Source organism: Arachis ipaensis, chromosome B3, assembly GCF_059453495.1.
Source record: "Arachis ipaensis isolate K30076 ecotype BB chromosome B3, ASM5945349v1, whole genome shotgun sequence".
Taxonomy (NCBI): domain Eukaryota; kingdom Viridiplantae; phylum Streptophyta; class Magnoliopsida; order Fabales; family Fabaceae; genus Arachis; species Arachis ipaensis.
The window spans coordinates 43228843-43244626 of NC_142438.1; the positions used below are offsets into that span (position 1 = coordinate 43228843).

At 36.4% G+C, this 15784-nt stretch overlaps 2 non-coding genes across 2 annotated transcripts; one reads left to right on the forward strand and one right to left on the reverse strand.

The window, feature by feature from the left end:
• The first annotated feature begins 2592 nt into the window (after positions 1 to 2592).
• LOC148570440 (small nucleolar RNA R71) lies at positions 2593 to 2700 on the forward strand. Its single transcript, XR_015880503.1, has one exon. It is a non-coding gene; the product is annotated as a small nucleolar RNA R71 (small nucleolar RNA).
• Positions 2701 to 11586: 8886 nt separating this feature from the next.
• LOC148570441 (small nucleolar RNA R71) lies at positions 11587 to 11694 on the reverse strand. Its single transcript, XR_015908351.1, has one exon. It is a non-coding gene; the product is annotated as a small nucleolar RNA R71 (small nucleolar RNA).
• Between the last annotated feature and the right edge of the window lie 4090 nt (positions 11695 to 15784).

Below are 15784 nucleotides of genomic sequence, written 5' to 3' on the forward strand. Positions count from 1 at the left end.
GGAAAAACAAAAAGCTATGCTTTTACCACACCAAACTTAAAATGTTTGCTCGTCCCCAAGCAAAAGAAGAAAGAAAGAAGGAGAAGAAGAAAAAAAATGGAGGAGATGGAGAGGGGTGTGTATTCGGCCAAGGGAAGAAGAAAGGGTTGTGTTGTGTGAAAATGAAGAAGGAATGAGAGGTTTATATAGGAGTGGGGGAGGGTTTAGGGTTCGGCCATTAAAGTTGGGTTTGGGAGGGAAAAGTGTTTGAATTTTGGAGGTAGGTGGGGTTTATGGGGAAGAGAGGATGGATGTGAGTGGTGAAAAGGTGATGGGAAAGAGTGATTGAGGTGATTGGTGAAGGGTATTTGGGGAAGAGAGTTATGAAAAGGTGTGAAGAAGAGAGAAAAAGATGTGGGGATCCTGTGGGATCCACAAATCCTGAGGGGATCCTGTGGGGTCCACAGATCAAGTGGGGTCAATGACTTAACATTCCTGCTCCAATTAGGCGTGTAAAACGCCCTTACTGTGCAATCCTGGCGTTTAACGCCAGACTGCTACTTGTTTCTGGTGTTAAACGCCCAAATGTAGACTGTTTCTGGCGTTTAACGCCAGACAGATGCTTGTTTCTGGCGTTAAACGCCAGCTTGGTGCTTGTTTCTGGCGTTAAACACCAGACAGATGCTTGTTTCTGGCGTTTAAACGCCAGACTGCTCTCCTCCAGGGTGTGCTATTTTCAATGCTATTTTTCATTCTGTTTTTAATTTTTCAGTAGTTTTTGTGACTCCACATGATCATCAACCTACTAAAACACGAAATAACAAAAGGAAAATAAAATAGACATAATTAAATAACATTGGGTTACCTCCCAATAAGCGCTTCTTTAATGTTAGTAGCTTGACAGTGAGCTCCCATGGAGCCTCACAGATGTTCAGAGCATTGTTGAGACCTCCCAACACCAAACTTAGAGTTTGAATGTGGGGGTTCAACACCAAACTTAGAGTTTAGTTGTGGCCTCCCAACAACAAACTTAGAGTATGACTATGGGGGCTTTGGTTGACTCTGCAGTGAGAGAAGCTTTTCATGCTTCCTCTCCATGGTTACAGAAGGAGATCCTTGAGTTTTAAACACAAGGTTGTCCTCATTCAGTTGAAGGACTAACTCTCCTCTGTCCACATCAATCACAGCTCTTGTTGTGGCTAGGAAAGGTCTTCCAAGGATGATGGATTCATTATCTTCCTTCCCAGTGTCTAGGATTATGAAATCAGCAGGGATGTAAAGGCCTTCAACCTTTAATAACACGTCCTCTACTTGTCCATAAGCCTGTTTTCTTGAGTTATCTGCCATCTCTAATGAGATTCTGGCAGCTTGCACCTCAAAGATCCCAAGTTTCTCCATTACAGAGAGTGGCATTAAGTTTATTCCTGACCCCAGGTCACACAGAGCCTTCTCAAAGGTTATGGTGCCTATGGTACAGGGTATTAAGAATTTGCCAGGATCCTGTTTCTTTTTAGGTAATTTCTGCCTATCCAATGTATTCATTTCATTGGTGAGCAAGGGAGGTTCATCTTCCTAAGTCTCATTACCAAATAATTTGGCATTCAGCTTCATGATTGCACCAAGGTACTTAGCAACTTGCTCTTTAGTAATTTCTTCATCCTCTTCAGAGGACGAATACTCATCAGAGCTCATAAAGGACAAAAGGAGGTTCAATGGAATCTCTATGGTCTCTAATTGAGCCTCAGATTCCTTTGGTTTCTCAAAGGGAAACTCCTTATTGGTCACTGGACGTCCCAGGAGGTCTTCCTCACTAGGATTCACATCCTCCTCCTCCCTTGTAGGTTCGGCCATGATGGTTAAATCAATGGCCTTGCACTCTCTCTTTGGATTTTCTTCTGTATTGCTTGGGAGAGTACTAGGCGGAGTTTCAGTGACTCTTTTACTCAGCTGGCCTACTTGTGCCCCCAAATTTCTAATGGAGGACCTTGTTTCATTCATGAAACTTACAGTGGCCTTAGATAGATCAGAGACTATATTTGCTAAGCTAGATGGATTCTGCTCAGAATTCTCTGTCTGTTGCTGAGTGGATGATGGAAAAGGCTTGCAATTGCTAAACCTGTTTCTTCCACCATTATTAAAGCCTTGTTGAGGCTTTTGTTGATCCTTCTATGAGAAATTTGGATGATTTCTCTATGAGGGATTATAGGTGTTTCCATAGGGTTCACCCATGTAATTCACCTCTGCTATTGCAGGGTTCTCAAGATCATAAGCTTCTTCTTCAAAAGATGCCTCTTTAGTACTGTTGGATGATTCCTTCAATCCATTCAGACTCTGAGAGATCATATTGACTTGCTGAGTCAATATTTTATTCTGAGCCAATATGGCATTCAGAGTATCAATTTTAAGAACCCCCTTTCTCTGAGGCGTCCCATTACTCACAGGATTCCTTTCAGAAGTGTACATGAACTGGTTATTTACAACCATGTCAATGAGTTCTTGAGCTTCTGCAGGCGTTTTCTTTAGGTGAATGGATCCACCTGCAGAATGGTCCAATGACATCTTTGATAATTCAGACAGACCATCATAGAATATATCCAGGATGGTCCATTTTGAAAGCATGTCAGAAGGACACTTTTTGGTCAGTTCCTTGTATCTCTCCCAAGCTTCATAGAGGGATTCACCTTCCTTTTATATGAAGGTTTGAACATCCACTCTAAGCTTGCTAAGCTTTTAAGGAGGAAAGAACTTGGCTAAGAAAGTCGTGACCAGCTTATCCCAAGAGTTCAGGCTATCTTTAGGTTGAGAGTCCAACCATACTCTAGCTCTGTCTCTTACAGCAAACAGGAAAAGCATAAGCCTGTAGACCTCGGAATCAACCCTATTGGTCTTAACAGTATCACAGATCTGCAAGAATTCAGTTAAGAACTGAAAGGGATCTTCGGATGGAAGTCCATAAAACTTGCAATTCTGTTGCATCAGAGAAACTAATTGAGGTTTCAGCTCAAAATTGTTTGCTCCAATGGCAGTTGAGATGCTTCTTCCATGTAAATTGGAATTAGGTGCAGTAAAGTCACCAAGCATCTTCCTTGCATTGTTATTATTTTCGGCCATGTCTCCTTCTTTTTCGAAAATTTCTGTCAGATTTTCTCCAGAGAGTTGTGCTTTAGCTTCTCTTAGCTTCCTCTTCAGAGTCCTTTCAGGTTCAGGATCAGCTTCAACAAGAATGTTCTTATCCTTGTTCCTGCTCATATGAAAAAGAAGAAAACAGAAAAGAAAATATGGAATCCTCTATGTCACAGTATAGAGATTCCTAATGTAAGTAGAAGAAGAAAAGAAATTCGAGCACAGAAAGAGGAGAGGGTTCGAATTTTTAAATGAAGAGAAGTGTTAGTAAATAAATAAAATAATTAGAAAGAGATGAGGGGGAGAGAATTTCGAAAATTAAATAAATTAAAATAAAAGTATTTTTGTTTTTAATTTAAAATCAAAGTTAGAATTCGAAAATTAAAAAGAAAAATGAAATTGAATTAAATTAAAGTTTAAAAAGGAATTTTGAAAAAGAGGGAAGGGATTTTCGAAAATTAGAAAAAGAGAGTTAGTTAGATAGTTTTGAAAAAGATAAGAATCAAACAAAAAGTTAAGTGGTTAATTGAAAAATATTTGAAAATCAAATTTTGAAAAGATAAGGAGTTAGAAAAGAAGTTAGAAAAGATTTTGAAATTGATTTTGAAAAAGATGTGATTGAAACTTATTTTGAAAAAGATTTGAAAAAAAAATTTAAAAAGATTTGATTTTGAAAATTAAAGTTGATTACTTGACTAACAAGAAACTAAAAAGATATGATTTGAAATTTAAAGATTGAACCTTTCTTAATAGGCAAGTAACAAACTTAAAAAATTTTGAATCAATCACATTAATTATTAGTAAAGATTTTGAAATTATGAACAAGATAAGAAAAAGATTTTTGAAAATTAATTTTTCGAAAATATGAAAGAAAAAATGAAAAAGATTTGATTTTTGAAAAAGATTTGATTTTTGAAAAAGATTTGAAAAAGATAGAATTTTTAAATTGAAAATTTGATTTGACTCATAAGAAACAACTAGATTTTAAAAATTTTTGAAAAAGTCAAGTCAAATATTCGAATTTTATGAGAAGAAAAGGGAAAGATATCTTTTTATTTTTGAATTTTTAATGATGGAAGAGAAAAACATCAAAAAGACTCAATGTATGAAAATTTTGGATCAAAACTAGTGATGCATGCAAGAACACTATGAATGTCAAGATGAACACCAAGAACACTTTGAAGATCATGATGAACATCAAGAACTTATTTTTGAAAATTTTTAAGAAAAGAAAAACATGCAAGACACTAAACTTAGAAATTTTTAATTTTTAGACACTATGAATGCAAGAATGCATATGAAAAACAAGAAAAGACACAAAACAAGAAAATATGAAGATCAAACAAGGAGACTTACCAAGAACAGCTTGAAGATCATGAAGAATGCAATGCATGGAATTTCGAAAAATGCAAGAAAGAGATAAACATGCAATTGACACCAAACTTATAAATTGACAATAAACTCAAACAAGAAACACAAGATTATTTTTGGTTTTATGATTTTATTAATTTTTTTTGGATTTTTTTTTTCAAAAATTCTTTTGAAAAAGAAAATAAGGATTTCAAAATTTTTAATAGGAATTCCAGGAATTTTGCAATGTTAGTCTAAAGCTCCAGTCCAGGAATTAGACATGGCTTACTAGCCAGCCAAGCTTTCAGTGAAAGCTCCAGTCCAAAACACTAGACATGGCCAATGGCCAGCCAAGCTTCAGCATACATAGTTCAAGCATGTGAAAAAGAATCCTCAGTCCAAAAGAATTTAGACATGGCTTTACAGCCAGCCAGGATTCAACATATCCCATGAAATTCCAGAATTCCTTCTTAAAAATTCTGAAGAACATAAATTATTTTTTTTTTGCAAATTTTTTTCGAAAATAAAAAGAATGAAAACAAAAACTTAAAATTAAAATAAAATTACCTAATCTGAGCAACAAGATGAACCGTCAGTTGTCCAAACTCGAACAATCCCCGGCAACGGCGCCAAAAACTTGGTGCGCGGAAATCGTGACGGTTCATTACTTGGTAACGGCGCTAAAAACTTAATACGCACGTTCATAATCTTAGTTCTTTGTCACAACTTCGCACAACTAACCAGCAAGTGCACTGGGTCGTCCAAGTAATAAACCTTACGTGAGTAAGGGTCGATCCCACGGAGATTGTCGGCTTGAAGCAAGCTATGGTCACCTTGTAAATCTCAGTCAGGCGGATTCAATTAATTATGGAGATTTAATAATTAAAAGATAAATAAAACGTAAATTAAAGATAGAGATACTTATGTAATTTATTGGTGAGAATTTCAGATAAGCGTATGAAGATGCTTGTTCCTCCTGAACCTCTGCTTTCCTATTGTCTTCATCCAATTATTCATACTCCTTTCTATGGCAAGCTGTATGATAGGCATCACCGTTGTCAATGGCTACATCCTGTCCTCTCAATGAAAATGGTCCAATGCACTGTCACTTCATGGCTAATCATTTGTCGGTTCTCGATCATACTGGAATAGGATCCATTGATCCTTTTGCGTCTGTCACTACGCCCAGCACTCGCGAGTTTGAAGCTCGTCACAGCGATCCCTTCCCAGATCCTACTCGGAATACCACAGACAAGGTTTAGACTTTCCGAATCTCAAGAATGGCCGTCCATGGATTCTAACTTATACCACGAAGACTCTGATTAAGGAATCCCAGAGATACTCATTCAATCTTAGGTAGAACGAAAGTGGTTGTCAGACACGCGTTCATAGGTTGGGAATGATGATGACTGTCACGATCATCACATTCAAATTGAGGTGCGAATGAATATCTTAGAATCGGAATAAGCTTGAATTGAATAGAAAAATAATAGTACTTTGTATTAATTCATGAGGAACAGCAGAGCTCTACACCTTAATCTATGGTGTGTAGAAACTCTACCGTTGAAAATACATAAGAACAAGTCTATTATATATATATATATAAGGTGGAGGGAAAAAATACAAAATACAAGGTGGAGAATCTATTATATATATATATATATATATATAAACAAAATACAACCACCGAGTCCTAAGGTATTTCTTCACTTCCAAGAGTCTCCAGAATGCTCAGTGCGGTGCTTCACGTCCTACATCTGGAAAAAACAATATATATATATATATGGAATAAGAACTCGAGGTTCTTGATGAGCGGATAATTTATACGCGTTTTGGCATTATTTTTACATAGTTTTTAGTATGATTTAGTTAGTTTTTAATATATTTTTATTAGTTTTTAAATAAAAATCACATTTTTGGACTTTACTATGAGTTTGTGTGTTTTTCTGTGATTTCAGGTATTTTCTGGCTGAAATTGAGGGACTTGAGCAAAAATCAGATTTAGAGGTTGAAGAAGGACTGCAGATGATATTGGATTCTGACCTCCCTGCACTCAAAATGGATTTTCTAGAAGTACAGAACTCCAAATGGGACGCTCTCAATTGCATTGGAAAGTAGACATCCAAGGTTTCCAGAAATATATAATAGTCCATACTTTGCCCAAGTTTAGACGATACAAACTGGCGTTCAACGCCAGCTTCCTGCCATATTCTGGAGTTAAATGCCAGAAACAGGTTGCAAAGTGGAGTTAAATGCCAGAAACAGGTTACAAACTGGCGTTCAACTCCAAGAGAAGCCTCTACACGTGTAAAGCTCAATGCTCAGCCCAAGCACACACCAAGTGGGCCCCAGAAGTGGATTTCTGCATCATTTACTCATTTCTGTAAATCCTAGTAACTAGTCTGATATAAATAGGACCTTTTACTATTGTATTAGACATCTTTGATCAGTTTTATGCTATCTTAGACCTTTATGGGGGCTGGCCATTCGGTCATGCCTGGACCATTATCACTTATGTATTTTCAACGGTAGAGTTTCTACACACCATAGATTAAGGTGTGGAGCTCTGCTGTTCCTCATGAATTAATCCGAAGTACTATTATTTTTCTATTCAATTCAAGCCTATTTCTTATCTAAGATATACACTTGTTCTTCAACTTGAGGAAGGTGATGATCCGTGACACTCATCATCATTCTCACCTATGAACGCGTGCCTCACAACCACTTCCGTTCTACTTGCGATAGCTTGAGTGCGTATCTCTTAGCCTCCTGGTTCATGACACATGGTTGCCTCGCCTGACAACCAAGCCCTCCATTCCATGAGATCAGAGTCTTCGTGGTATAGGCTAGAATTATTGGCGGCCATTCTTGAGATCCGGAAAGTCTAAACCTTGTTTGTGGTATTCCGAGTAGGATCTGGGAAGGGATGGCTGTGACGAGCTTCAAACTCGCGAGTGCTGGGCATAGTGACAGACGCAAAAGGATTACTGAATCCTATTCCAGTATGATCAAGAATCGACAGATGAATAGCCGTGCTGTGACAGCACATTTTGGACCATTTTCACTGAGAGGATGGGATGTAGCCATTGACGACGGTGATGCCCTACATAACGCTTGCCATGGAAAGGAGTATGAAGGATTGGACGAAAGCAGTAGGAAAGCAGAGGTTCAGAAGGAACAAGAGCATCTCCATACGCTTATCTAAAATTCTCACCAATGAATTACATAAGTATCTCTATCTTTATTTTACGTTTTATTTATCTTTTAGGTAGCGTTTGTTTTCGGGGGCAGGACACGGAGACATGGACAACACTTGTTTAAAAAGTGTTTGGAAGCAGAGACATGGACAGTGGACATATTGTCTCCGAGACAGTTTTTTATACTTTTGTGTCCACTCTTTCACGAAGGACAATGATGGACACGGGATTTGGAAGAGTGGACACGGACAATTTTATAAATTTTGTTTTCCTTTTTTTCCACTATTACCCCTTCTTATTTTTCCTATTGCGTTGTTCAAAGATACTTTTTTCTTCCTGTTCTTCCTCTATCTCTTTCTTTTCCAGGTACTCTCTCCTTTCTGTAGAATTTTTTATTGGGGGTAGATAATTCTTTTCTTTTTATCGTTTTACTTCAATACCATTTTAACCTTATATTATATTATTTGATTTGTAATAAAAATAATAACAAAAATAATTAATCTTGAAACTTTTGAAAGATAAATATTAGCAAAAGTAAAATTAATCTTTTAAAATGCTAAAAAATAATTTATAAATTGTAATTGATTTTATATAATTTAAAGAAAAATCAGTTTTTTATAAAGAAAAATCAGTCTTTAGATAAAAAAATTAGTTTTTTTTAAATAAAAATATATTTTTATATGCAAAAACTAATTGTTTTTTCATGTAAAAATGGATTTTTTTTAAAATTAATTTTTTATTTAAAATTAATTTGGCTTATTAACTTAAACAAAATTTTTTATTAATCAAACTCAAATTTATTTTTTTTGTTAATCTTAACCATATGTATTCCTACATATTAATAATAAATTTTAAAATAAAATAATTATATTTATAAATTTTATTTTAATATAAATACTAATATATTTTTTTATTAAAATTTTTTGCCTCTTCAAATATTTTTTTCAAGTTCTGTCTGTACTCCTACGTACTCTCATTTTTTATTAAATTAATTTGTATTGATATAAAAAATTTTGAATCACAGGACTATTTTAGTCATTTCATATAATATTTTAGTCTTGTCCATGTGTATCCAAACATAATACTAGACATTACATTAGTGTCTTGTCCATCGTATCCAAACACAATACACAAAAGATAATTTTTAGTGTCTCCGTCCTATTGTCTCCGTTTCAGTGTCATGTTCTGTCCTGTCTCTAAAAACAAACACAGCCTTAATTATTAAAACTCTATAACCATTTGAATACGCCTGACTGAGATTTACAAGGTGACCATAGCTTGCTTCAAGCCGACAATCTCCGTGGGATCGACCCTTACTCACGTAAGGTTTATTACTTGGACGACCCAGTGCACTTGCTGGTTAGTTGTGCGAAGTTGTGACAAAGAATTGAGATTACGATTGTACGTACCAAGTTGTTGGCGCCATTGAGATCACAATTTCATGCACCAAGCTTTTGGCGCCATTGCCGGGGATTGTTCGAGTTTGGACAACTGACGGTTTATCTTGTTGCTCAGATTAGGTAAATTTTATTTTAATTTTAAGCTCTTTATTTTTATTATTTTTATTTTTATTTTTGAAAATATTTCAAAAAAAAATTAATTAAAAAAATAAATTATTCTATGTTCTTCAGAATTTTTAAGAATGAATTCTAGAGTTTCATGAAGCATGTTGAAGCCTGGCTGGCTGTAAAGCCATGTCTAATTCATTTGGACTGGGGCTTCCACCTATCAGCATAGAATGAAGTTGGATGAAGTATCAGCTGTTGTATGCCTGATTTGTATGCTAAAGCTTAGCTGGCCATTGGCCATGTCTAGTGTTTTGGACCGGAGCTTTCACTGAAGGCTTGGCTGGCTAATAAGCCATGTCTAATTCCTGGACTGGAGCTTTAGACTAACATTGCAAGATTCCTGGAATTCTCATTAAAAATTTTGAAATCCTTAATTGTCTTTTTCCAATTAATTTTCGAAAAATCCAAAAAAAAAATTTAATAAAATCATAAAACCAAAAATATTTTATGTTTCTTGTTTGAGTCTTGTGTCAATTTTTAAGTTTGGTGTCAATTGCATATTTTTAATTTCATTAAAAATTTTTGAAAACTCATGCATGATGTTCTTCATGGTCTTCAAGTTGTTCTTGATGAATTTCTTTGTTTGATCTTTAATTTTTCTTGTTTGGTGTCTTTTCTTGTTTTTCATATGCATTTTCAATTTGTTAGTATCTAAAGTTTGAAAATTTCTAAGTTTGGTGTCTTGCATATTTTTTCTTTTCTTAAAAATTTTCAAAAATAAGTTCTTGGTGTTCATCTTGACATTCAAAGTGTTCTTGGTATTCATCTTGACATTCAAAGTGTTCTTGCATGCATCATGTGTTTTGATTCAGAATTTTCATGTTTTGAGTCTTTTTATTGTTTTTCTCTTTCATCATTAAAAATTCAAAAATCAAAAAAATATCTTTCCCTTTTTCTTCTCATAAAATTCGAAAATTTGAGTTGACTTTTTCAAAAAAATTTTAAATTTAGTTGTTTCTTATGAGTCAAATCAAATTTTCAATTTAAAAATTCTATCTTTTTCAAATCTTTTTCAAAAATAAAATCTTTTTCATTTTTTCTTTCATATTTTCGAAAATTTTAAATTTTGATTTTCAAAATCTTTTTCTTATTTCTATTTCATATTTTCGAAATTAATGCTAACAATTAATGTGATTGATTCAAAAATTTTAAGTTTGTTACTTACCTATTAAGAAAGGTTCATTCTTTAAATTTTAAATCATATCTTTTTAGTTTCTTGTTAGTCAAGTAATCAACTTTAATTTTCAAAATCAAATCTTTTTAAATTTCTTTTTCAAATCTTTTTCAAAATAAGTTTCAATCACATCATTTTCAAAATCAATTTCAAAATCTTTTCTAACTTCTTATCTTTTCAAAAATTAATTTTCAAATCTTTTTCAATTAACTACTTGACTTTTTGTTTGATTTTAAAAGTTTACTATTTCAATCATATCCTTTTCAAAACTACCTAACTAATTCTCTCTCTCTCTCTAATTTTCGAAAATCACTAAACTCTTTTTCAAAATTCCTTTTTAATTAACTAATTGTTTTAAAATTTAATTTAATTTCATTTTTAGTTTATTTTTGAATTTTAACTTTAATTTTAAATTAAAAAACAAAAGTATTTTTATTCTATTTTGTTTAATTTTCGACTTCTTCCCTCTCTCATCTCCTTCTAATTATTTATTTATCTACTAACACTTCTCTTTCACTCAAAAATTTGAACCCACTCTTCTCCTCTGTGTTCGAATTCTTATCTTTTCCTTCTTCTATTCTTCTCTTCTTAGACTTACATAAAGAATTTCTATACTGTGACATAGAGGATTCCATATTTTCTTTTGTGTTCTCTTCTTTTTCATATGAGCAGGAACAAGGATAAGAACATTCTTGTTGAAGCTGATCCTGAACCTGAAAGGACTCTGAAGAGGAAGCTAAGGGAAGCTAAAGCACAACTCTCTGGAGAAAATCTGACAGAAATTTTTGAAAAAGAAGGAGACATGGCCGAAAATAATAACAATGCAAGGAAGATGCTTGGTGACTTTACTGTACCAAATTCCAACTTACATGGAAGAAGCATCTCAATCCCTGCCATTGGAGCAAACAATTTTGAGCTTAAACCTCAATTAGTTTCTCTGATGCAACAGAACTGCAAGTTTCATGGACTTCCGTCAGAAGATCTTTTTCAATTCTTAACTGAATTCTTGCAGATCTGTGATACTGTTAAGACCAATGGGGTTGACTCTGAGGTCTATAGGCTCATGCTTTTCCCGTTTGCTGTAAGAGACAGAGCTAGAATATGGTTGGACTCTCAACCTAAAGATAGCCTGAACTCTTGGGATAAGCTGGTCACGGCTTTCTTAGCCAAGTTCTTTCCTCCTCAAAAGCTTAGTAAACTTAGAGTGGATGTTCAAACCTTCAAACAGAAGGACGGTGAATCCCTCTATGAAGCTTGGGAGAGATATAAGCAACTGACCAAAAAGTGTCCTTCTGACATGCTTTCAGAATGGACTATCCTGGATATATTCTATGATGTCTGTCTGAGTTATCAAAGATGTCATTGGACCATTCTGCAGGTGGATCCATTCACCTAAAGAAAACGCCTACAGAAGCTCAGGAACTCATTGACATGGTTGCTATTAACCAGTTCATGTACACTTCTAAAAGGAATCCTGTGAGTAATGGGACGCCTCAGAGGAAGGGAGTTCTTGAAATTGATGCTCTGAATGCCATATTGGCTCAGAACAAAATATTGACTCAGCAAGTCAATATGATTTCTCAGAGTCTGAATGGAATGCAAGCTGCATCCAACAGTACTCAAGAGGCATCTTCTGAAGAAGAAGCTTATGATCCTGAGAACCCTGCAATAGCAGAGGTGAATTACATGGGGGAACCCTATGGAAACACCTATAATCCCTCATGGAGAAATCACCCAAATTTCTCATGGAAGGATCAACAAAAGCCTCAACAAGGCTTTAATAATGGTGGAAGAAATAGGTTTAGCAATAGAAAGCCTTTTCCATTATCCACTCAGCAACAGACAGAGAATTCTGAGCAGAATCCATTTAGCTTAGCAAATATAGTCTCTGATCTATCTAAGGCCACCCTAAGTTTCATGAATGAAACAAGGTCCTCCATCAGAAATTTGGAGGCACAAGTGGGCCAGCTGAGTAAAAGGGTCACCGAAACTCCTCCTAGTATTCTCCCAAGAAATACAGAAGAAAATCCAAAGAGAGAGTGCAAGGCCATTGATTTGACCATCATGGCCGAACCTACAAGGGAGGAGGGGGACGTGAATCCCAATGAGGAAGACCTCATGGGACGTCCTCTGAACACTAGAAGGTTCCTCAATGATGACCTGAAGGAATCTTAGGCTCATCTAGAGACCATAGAGATTCCATTGAACCTCCTTCTGCCCTTCATGAGCTCTGATGAGTATTCTTCCTCTGAAGAGGATGAAGACATTACAGAATAGCAAGTTGCTAAATACCTTGGTGCAATCATGAAGCTGAATGCCAAGCTATTTGGTAATGAGACTTGGGAAGATGAACCTCTCTTGCTCACCAATGAACTAAATGCATTGGATAGGCAGAAATTACCTCAAAAGAAACAGGATCCTGGTAAATTCCTAATTTCTTGTAACATAGACACCATGACCTTTGAGAAGGTTCTGTGTGACCTGGGGTCAGGAATAAACTTAATGCCACTCTCTGTAATGGAGAAACTTGGGATCTTTGAGGTGTAAGCTGCCAGAATCTCTTTAGAGATGGCAGACACTCAAGAAAACAGGCTTATGGACAAGTAGAGGACGTGTTAGTAAAGGTTGAAGGCCTTTACATCCCTGCTGATTTCATAATCCTAGACACTGGGAAGGAGGAGGATGAATCCATCATCTTTGGAAGACCCTTCCTAGCCACAGCAAGAGCTGTGATTGATGTGGACAGAGGAGAGTTGGTCCTCCAACTGAATGAGGACAACCTTGTGTTTAAAACTCAAGGATCTCCTTCTGTAACCATGGAGAGGAAGCATGAAAAGCTTCTCTCACTGCAGAGTCAACCAGAGCCCCCACAATCAAACTCTAAGTTTGGTGTTGGGAGGCCACAACCAAACTCTAAGTTTGGTGTTGAACCCCCACATTCAAACTCTAAGTTTGGTGTTGGGAGGTTCCAACAATGCTCTGAATATCTGTGAGGCTCCATGAGAGCTCACTGTCAAGCTATTGACATTAAAGAAGCGCTTCTTGGGAGGCAACCCAATGTTATTTAATTATATCTATTTTATTTTTTTTTTGGTTGATGATCATGTGGAGTCACAAAAACTACTGAAAAATAAAAAAAACAGAATAAAAAAAAGCTTTAAAAATAGCTCACCCTGGAGGAAGAACTTACTGGCGTTTAAACGCCAGTAAGAAGCATCAAACTGGCGTTTAACGCCAGAAAGAAGCATCAAGCTGGCGTTAAACGCCAGAAACAAGCACCAGACTGGCGTTTAACGCCAGAACAGAGCATGGAAGTGGCGTTAAATGCCAGAAACAGGCTATATTTGGGCGTTTAACGCCAAAAACAAGAAGCAAGCTGGCATTTAACGCCAGACATGCATGCTAAGGGCGTTTTTCACGCCTAATTGGAGCAGGGATGTTAAGTCCTTGACCCTACAGGATCCTCACATTTTCTTCTCTCCTCTTCACACCTTTTCATAACTCTCTTCCATAAATACCCCTCACCAATCACCTCAATCACTCTTCCACATCACCTCTTCACCACTCACATCTATCCTCTCTTCCCCAAAAAACCCAACCTACCTCCAAAATTCAAACTCTTTTACCTCCCAAATCCAACCCTAATGGCCGAACTCTAAACCTTTCCCCACTCCTATATAAACCCCTCTTTCCTTCTTCATTTTCACACAACACAACCCTTTCTTCTTCCCCTTGGCCGAATACACATATCTCTCCCTCTCCTCCATTTTTCTTCTTCTTCTCCTTCTTTCTTTCTCCTTTTGCTCGGGGACGAGCAAACATTTTAAGTTTGGTGTGGTAAAAAGCATTGCTTTTTGTTTTTCCATAACCATCAATGGCACCTAAGGCCAGAGAATCCTCAAGAAAGAGGAAAGGGAAGGTAATTGCTTCCACCTCTGAGTCATGGGAGATGGAGAGATTCATCTCAAAGGTCCATCAAGACCACTTCTATGAAGTTGTGGCCAAGAAGAAAGTGATCCCTGAAGTTCCTTTCAAGCTCAAAAAGAATGAGTATCCGGAGATCCGACATGAGATCCGAAGAAGAGGTTGGGAAGTTCTCACCAACCCCATTCAACAAGTCAGGATCTTAATGGTTCAAGAGTTCTATGCAAACGCATGGATCACTAGGAACCATGATCAAAGTGTGAACCCGAATCCAAAGCATTGGCTTACGATGGTTCGGGGGAAATACTTAGATTTCAGTCCGGAAAATGTAAGGCTGGCGTTCAACTTGCCAATGATGGAAGAAAACGCACGCCCCTACACTAGAAGGGTCAACTTTGATCAAAGGTTGGACCAAGTCCTCATGGACATATGTGTGGAAGGAGCTCAATGGAAAGTTGACTGATAAACCACTATTTCATGGTTTATCTTGTGCTCAATTGAGTGGTTTTTATCAACTCTTTACCCACTTATCCATACTATTTGCATGGTTTTACATTTGCCTTCCTAATTATGTGCTTTGATTGAAAACATGCTTCTTTGGCCTTAAGTTCCCTATGTTTAAATCCTCTCTTATTACCATTAGATGCCTTGATATGTGTGTTAAGTGATTTCAGAGATTACAGGGCAGGAATGGCTTAGAGGATGGAAAGGAAGCATGCAAAAGTAGAAGGAATACAAGAAACTGAAGGAACTGCTAAAGCTATCCAGCCTGACCTCTCTGCACTCAAACGGTCATAACTTGAGCTACAGAGGTCCAAATGATGCGTCTCCAGTTTCGTTGGAAAGCTAACGTCTGGGGCTTCGATTTGATATATAATTTGTCATAGCTGCCCCGAAGTTAGGCGACGCGAACACGTGAATAACGCGCCCGCATCGCATCTGCGAACTTCAATCCGTGCGGACGCGTGGACGACGCCTCCGCGTCACTTTCCCGCGACCTGAATGTAATAGAAATCGCAGGAGGCGATTTCTAGGCTGTTTTCGACCCAGTTTTTGGCCCAGAAAACATAAATTAGAGGCTATAAAGTGGGAGAATCCATTCATTCATGATCATAAGCTCACAACACACAATTTTAGTTTTAGATGTACTTTTTAGAGAGAGAGGTTCTCTCCTCTCTCTTAGGATTTAGTTTTAGGATTTAGGATTATTTCTTCTTCATCACAGGTTCAATGTTCCTTTTATTTATTTTCCCAATTCAATTTATGAACTCTTCCATGTTACATTTGATATCTTTATTAGTATAACTTGAGGTATTTTAGAATTATGATTGCTTCCCTTTATTTATATAAATAATTTGGATTTTTCCCTTTTGGCTTTGGTTGAGTCATTGAAGACACTTGAGTTATCAAACTCATTGTTGACTGAAAATTGGAATTCTTCAAGAATTAATTCGAGTTCCAATAACTCT